Below are 7,145 nucleotides of genomic sequence, written 5' to 3' on the forward strand. Positions count from 1 at the left end.
GGTCCCATTGTTGCCATACTAGGGATGATTTACAATGTCATGATTCTGGGACCTACTGGTTTCCTGGGCTCCGCTGTTTTCATTCTGTTTTATCCTGCTATGGTGAGTAACATAATGTGCAATTATGTAAAATGCCTATTGAATGATATGTTTAAATGTAATTGCACTTGAAAATGTTGTGTGTCTGGCTTCTGAAACCATGAAGCAGCTGCAAAACAGACATGTGAAAAGCACACAAGGCTTTCAATAGCAAAAATACATTTACACTTAAACCAATAAAAGTGTTTAAAAAAAGGTATTGAAAAGGTTGCTTATAATTCAATTTTCTTTTACTTTGCAAAAATAACAATGGGTGGACTTCCCTTTAAATTTTCTTGAGATAGTTCTAATGTGTGTGCTGTCAAAATCCATATAAAGCGGGGACATAAGAACAGAAACACCTGCACTGCATTTAGACCTTGTATTGAAATTTATTAATCGGCAAAACTTGAAATGCAATTAAATTTTGGTATCTTCATAATATATTAAAACAATAACAATAAACTCACAATAAATAAACGGTTATTTAAGGAATGTAATTCTCATTTAATACATCTTCACTGTCCTTTTTCCCCTTCTAGATGTTTGTGTCAAGACTCACTGCTTACTTTAGGCGCAAATGTGTATCGGTTACCGATGAGCGGGTTCAAAAAATGAATGAAGTACTTAACTGCATCAAATTTATAAAAATGTATGCCTGGGTGAAGGCCTTCTCCCAAAATGTGCAAAGTAAGTGTTTTATTTTCTAGGCATTTCCATAACTGCTGAATATATGTTGAGAAAAATGGTAAATAGGTTTTTGTAATATAATGTGTTAGATAGAAACTGCAAATATGTTCAGTTCATAAGTAATGCTTTTTCCTTTAATGGAGAACTAACTCCGCCCCCCCCAAAGCAAGAGTCTCCATCCACCCCCCCCCCCATTCACTATACCTTCACTTCACCCCGACACTGAGATTTTTCACGCATGCGCAGTTGGTGCCAGTTTACTATTCGTGCCTACTAAGCATGAGTTGAAGGGAAAAAGAGAATCCAAAGAAAGGGATACTGGCATGGGAAAATTTTTTTCAAAACACATCAGTTAATAGTGCTGCTCCCACAGAATTCTGCACTGAAATCCATTTTCAAAAGAGCAAACTGTTTTTTTTTACATTTAATTTTAAAATCTGACATGCGACTAGACATATTGTCAGTTTCCCAGGAGCCCACACTCATGTGACTTGTGCTCTGATAAACTTCAGTCACTCTTTACTGCTATACTGCAAGTTTGAATGATATACCCCCCTCCCTTCCCCCCCAGGAGCCAGATAACAGAAAAATCGTAGCTCCCTGACACAAGATACCTTATGGAAAAAAAAAACAGTAGATCAAGTCCTGCCATTATACAAAATGGTATACACCAGTTGAGTTTGCTCAAATAAACTCTTAGGTCTGATCACCCTAGAGAGAGATATCTACCTATATTCCATCTCAATGACACCTCTCCTCCATTTGCACAGCAGATATAGATGGCCCTCTCCCTACTTTTAACCATATAAAGTAACAACACAAACTGCACCGCTGAAATTGGGAAACCTCATTCGGTAGTCTATGTACAGTAGTTTTGCATATTCGTTTGTGTTTATTTTTTATGTTTTCCATTTGTTTATTTTTTTGTGACTGTTTATAACTTAAAAAATAATCTCATTGCTTTGTTGTAAGACATGCAATCATTTTAGCCTCATGGTTATTATCCAACTGTATCAAGTGTTCAGTATTCTGACGACTACTAAAATAAACCCATGTTTTTAAAAGAAAATAGGATAATTGATCAGTTAAACAGGTTAAACAAAAGATACACTTTATAGTAAACAAAGGAATGCTACAGGACGTATCTGTTGTCTACTATGTATCCTGTGCTTGAATGACTGCCCCCCATGTCTACAAATCAGTTTGTTGATATAAACCAGGGGTCCCCAACCTTTTTGAACTGGCAGCTTACAGGAGTCTCTATTTAGCATGGTTTTTATGCAACCAAAAGTTGCCTCCAAGCCAAGAATTTAAAAATAAGCATGTTCGTGAAAAGGACATAGTACCGTTCATTATTTATTCTTTGTGTTGCATTTTATTGTTCCGAGTGCCAAAGCATTTACTGTTAGCCTGTGATTCTCTAGCATGTGCTTTCAGCATGTCCTTTTTTGCTTTTTCTAGAAATAAGAGAATATGAACGAAAGATACTGGAGAGAGCCGGTTATTTCCAGAGCATCACTGTTGGAATTGCACCCATTGTTGTTGTCATTGCAAGTGTTCTGACGTTTTCTGTGCACATGATGTTAGGATATGATCTAACTGCTGCGCAGGTAATTTTCAGGGTTCTGTAAGATAAAAAATGAAAGTATACATTTATGTTCCATAACTAAATGAAAAGTCCAAATATTTTTTTTGGCAGATTGGGAAAGTTACCTTATCTTTTCACTTTATGAATGTTTTAGGATTTGCTTCTTTTGACAAATCAAATTTGATCCTGTTTGGTTTTGAAAACTGTGAACAATAGTTTTCATTTTTTTAGGTGACCCATTTACTTGATCATGCAATTGGAATAGACAAATTAGTGTTTGTTTGGTATTCAGCCTTACTAAGGTTTATAACAAACATTACTTTTGCAGTTAAAATTGTAATGTATTGTTCTATATTGTATACATTTTTGCTGTTATAGGTATTTTCTGTAGAAGGTATTTTTATATTATTTTTTTACTTTCCTTGGTTTGTCCTTAAATGGAATATTTTCAAAAGTTTATGCACCCTCTGAAATTCATTCAGTAGAAGTAATCTGTAAAAATGTAATATTCAAATGTAAATGTTGGTGCTCTATAAATCCATGTTAATAATAATAATTATTGTATATGTTTCCATTGCTTTTATCTTGGCTGTCACTTGGTCCATTATAAAGGCTTTTACAGTTGTCACCGTTTTCAACTCCATGACTTTTGCCTTAAAAGTGACCCCATTCTCCGTGAAGTCTCTATCCGAGGCTTCTGTTTCCATGGAACGGTTCAAGGTAAGAAATATATTGTGTCTGCTCCATTTTGAGGTTTGAACATATTTGTATGTAGCTTTGTGACCATTTATGGCTTTTAACTCTAATTCATATATACTTGACTTAGAAAATCATTCATCTAAATCTGCGTGGCTTACCCCATAACCATTCTCTCTGATGCTGTACCATATGATGAACTTTTTAAAAAGTATTTAAAAACTGCTTATTCTTTGACTGTCTTATCCTTGAGCTATTGTTTCTGGATAATATACGCCAGTTTGCTATTTAAACTGCAGATTTGTCTTTATAAACACTTTTTTTTTGTGCTTAAGCAATCTTTAGGTCAATGTATCTAGTATTATGTCAAAACTCGTTAAAGTAACATTGGAGCAGGCAAAGGGACGTATGGGCTTCCATAAAGGTAAAGTAGGGCCATTAGATCTTAAAAGGTCTAAAATATGGTGAATTGCAAGATATGTTACTTTTAGTGATATCACAGATAACCAGACCAGAAGACTGTAAAGGTTAATTTATGGTAAATATCTTGCATTAGGTTAACTGATATATTTTTACATAGTGATTGTTTTTTGTAAAGTCCCTCTCTTGTGTAGGATGTTATTCTTACCATAACAGGCTTAAATGTTTTAAGTTTGTATTAAGGACTGGATTGAAAACAATCACACACAAAACATTTTTCAGAAGTTCAGAATTTAGTGATGTGCTTGGAATAGTTTTTGGAGTACCTATGTTTAGTAGCGTGTTTGAAATAGCAACTCTGGCAAGACTGATTGAGTGGATTATTGGTGTATTGGTAATATTACTTCTCTTTGTGAGCCCCTCAGCCAAAGTCAGGTTAGTTGACTCTAATAAGCTACCTTTTGCTCCGCAGCAGCTTCCTTCCACTGTATAGCCTGATGTTTTTGCTTCGTGAGTGCCCTAGGCCTGACCTGCTGTCTCATCTTTGCACCTCTCTCACAACCTCCTATCAGAGTTTATTTCTAATGGAAGAGGTTTACATGATAAAGAAAAAGCCATCCAGCCCTAACATCATCATAGAGCTGAAAAACGCCACATTAGCGTGGGACACTTCCTACGCCAGTAACCAGTGCTCTCCAAAGGGCACCCCCAAATTGAAAAAAGGAAAAAGGGGGGCCAAGGGAAAGAAAGAAAAGTGCAGTTTACAAATTGAGGGGTCACAAGCAGTTCTGGCAGAACAGAAAGGACATCTCCTGATTGATAGTGATGAGCACCCCAGCCCTGATGAAGAGACAAAAGAGATTCCAGTAATAAATTCAAAACTGCAGAGGGCCTTGTACAGCATTGATCTGGATATAGAAAAGGTGAGTACAACTGCACACAATGACCTTCTACTCTACTTTATAGTACACCAGTTCCCTATGTGTCTAAAGCTCATTCAGCTGGGCTTTTGTAGAAAAAGTGCATTAACGCGCTATCTGAATGTCTTTTTTTTTTTTTTTAACTTGTGAACTAGTAATGCATTTGCTAAACATAGTTGTCCAATAAAATCCTGTACTTATGCATTTTAGACCCCTAAACCTTCAGAAAGAGTACTAGTTTTGCTGTCTTATATTATATTGTGCAAGTCAGGACCCCCTGGGCCCCCAGTCAAATTCTGTTCAGGGAGAAAAAGTTATCTCACAGTTTATCATGTGAAAACTCATGGACAAGATTCAATTTGATGAGAAAAAACTTATCTCCTAATTTAGTTCCACTTACATAAACCACAAGATGTTAGAGAACAACCACAAGATGTTTTTCTGAATTGAATTGTATGTTAAATCTCATCTCATCCTTGAGTTTTCACACGACAAACCTTTTTGTCACTGGATTAAATCTTGTGCAATATTGGATGGTACAACATTGTGGAAACTGAATTCTGTTCAGGGCAGTAGTACATACATGGTGATTCTGGCCATTCTTTTCTATGTAATTAATAGATTTTTGCATTGAAATACTTAAAATTGTAAGTTAGCGTTTCTGAGAACGTAGAATGCAGTTGTGAGTCAAATGATTGGAGAGTTATTCTTAGCAGCGTGCCAGTATGACAATAATGCCAAAATATTAAACTACTTATATTTAAAAGAATTTAATATGTGCATGGGAAAGGGGAAAGCAGTATAAATCTATTTCTGTAATTAAATTTAAATTTTAGTAAACTTCTTAGCTTCTCCTTAAACAGCTATTAATTTTTGGTTGAAACTAAAATTTACCAACCTGATTTTCTGCGGTATTTCCTTGCTATAAACTTCTTGTTTGTATTGTGCTGTGACACTCTCTCTCTCTCTCTCTCTCTCTCTCTCTCTCTCCCTCCCCCCTCTCTCTCTCTCTCTCTCTCTCTTTCTCCCCCCCCTCTCTCTCTCTCTCTCTCTCCATATGCATCTAGGGCAAGCTAATTGGAATATGTGGCAGTGTCGGAAGCGGAAAAACCTCACTCGTCTCTGCTATTCTTGGACAGGTAATAGGCTGGCTTAGGTTTTTCCTCCTGGAATTTGAAAGTGAACCAATGTTTTGAACTGATCTACACACACAAAGCAATAGATTTTGTGTTGCACAATACATCGACTGCATGGAAACTAATAAGATATTTGTATAATTTGTTCAGCCATGTGGAGGATTTAACTACAGTTGGATCAGCAGTGCCATGATGATCATATGTTTAGGCTTTTTTTGTGTTCATGTATCCTTTTTTTTGTTGAAACATTCATTTGGAGGCCACTGTAGTACCTATAGGGTGAATGCGCTGGTATGAGTTCTAATAACGGGAGAGCTTGGGGACCTGTCTCTCATATACACCACTGTCTAGGTGCTAGCCTAATTTAGACCCTAGCAACCTAATAGGTGCTGAAATGCTAAAATGCAGAGCATCTACATTAAAAACAAAATAGTTCAAGAACCTCAAATAAAAAAATTCTCTCATTCTTACAGGTCATGGTATATCTGTAGTAATAAATCAAATCAACTGGACTTGCTGTTTTTTCTTGAAGACTTTTGTTGATTTGACTTATTTCTACAGATATTTAAGGTGTGAACAGTGCCTTTAACATTGCAACCCTTCTACTGCTCTTACCTGTAAATCCTCCAAAACATTAATGGGATTTTTCCAATTAAAAAAGGCCTTATGTTTTATGTTGGAATACTTTAGGTCCTACCATTCCTTTTTGTCCATTTTGTAAAACAAATTTATTTTTGTCACAGAAAAATGTTCAATCAAAGCTTTGTGATTGCAGATGACACTTTTGGAGGGCAGTATTGCTGTCAGCAGCAGCTTTGCATATGTTGCACAGCAGGCCTGGATTTTGAATGTCACTCTCAGGGATAACATTTTATTTGGAAAGGAATTTAATGAGGAAAAGTAAGTGGGAAAAGTTTTTTACATTAATTTCTATAGCCACATTGGAAACTGTTTACAACCTCTGTTCTTCTTACTAGACGGTTTTTAGAGCTATACAATGGAATAAAATAGTTGACCCTTGTCCTTGCAAAGTACACCTATTTCAGTAAATTTATAACAATGCTTTTCTACAAGGGACATACCAAATCTTCTGTCTATAATAGAGACCTACATTGCGTCAGGTAATTCCCTGAGCATGTGTCTGCCAACAGGACCCATGTAGGACTATAATGACAACTTATTATTGGCAATAATTTAAGTATAGCTTGGTATTCTTTACTAGGGTTAGCATCTAATTACGTATGTGTTTTTTAATCACAGATATAACACTGTTTTAAATGTTTGCTGCCTTCGACCAGATCTTTCAATTCTACCCAATGGAGACCTGACAGAGGTTAGTATTACAAAATTATATTTGACCATTTTAAAGTGTATTTCTCTGTGTTATGATATAGAAAATAAATAGAATCTTATTATGCTTCTAATATAGATTACATTTCCTCTTGAATTAGTTTGTTTGTTTAGTCTGTTTGAAATTGAAAGGCAAATATGTGTGTGATTTTTTTTGTCTTTAGATTGGAGAACGAGGGGCCAATCTGAGTGGTGGCCAAAGGCAGAGGATAAGTCTTGCAAGAGCTTTGTACAGTGAACGCAGCATTTATATTCTTGATGATCCTT

The sequence above is a fragment of the Xenopus laevis genome, chromosome 5S (assembly GCF_017654675.1).
Source record: "Xenopus laevis strain J_2021 chromosome 5S, Xenopus_laevis_v10.1, whole genome shotgun sequence".
In the NCBI taxonomy this organism is placed as follows: Eukaryota; Metazoa; Chordata; class Amphibia; order Anura; family Pipidae; genus Xenopus; species Xenopus laevis.